This window comes from Chaetura pelagica, unplaced genomic scaffold, assembly GCF_000747805.2.
Source record: "Chaetura pelagica isolate M959 unplaced genomic scaffold, ChaPel_1.0 scaffold70, whole genome shotgun sequence".
NCBI lineage: Eukaryota > Metazoa > Chordata > Aves > Apodiformes > Apodidae > Chaetura > Chaetura pelagica.
This window is the reverse complement of record NW_009952265.1, coordinates 1291431-1291837: the sequence shown is the minus strand read 5'-3', so window position 1 is coordinate 1291837 and position 407 is coordinate 1291431.

The following is a 407-nucleotide window of genomic DNA, read 5'->3' as shown; positions in this document are numbered from 1 at the left end:
AGGAGCAGCAGCGCCCGGGGCGGGCAGAGGGCGGCGGGAAGGCTGGAGCTGCGCCGGGACGAGAAGACCATCCCCCTCATCGTGAGTGACCGCGGCCGCCGAGCGTCCCTCCCATCCCATCCCATCCCGCCCCGCCGCGCCGGGAGGGATGCTCGGGCCGGGAGAGAGCGGGGCGAAGGGGTTTGCCTTCGGGATGCGGGGGGTTTATCCAAGCGTTCGTCTTTGTCACCATGGCAGCCGTTACAACCGAGGAGCAGGGTGGGCAGACCCCGGGGGAAGAGAGTTCCGCCGCGGGCAAAGTCTTTGCGAGTTGTGTCCGCCGGGCTCTGCCCCTCCGGCTGCCGGGCTGCCCTTGGCAGGGGGCAGGGGAGCTGAAATGCGCTTTGGTTCGCGTTCAGGAGGTGCAT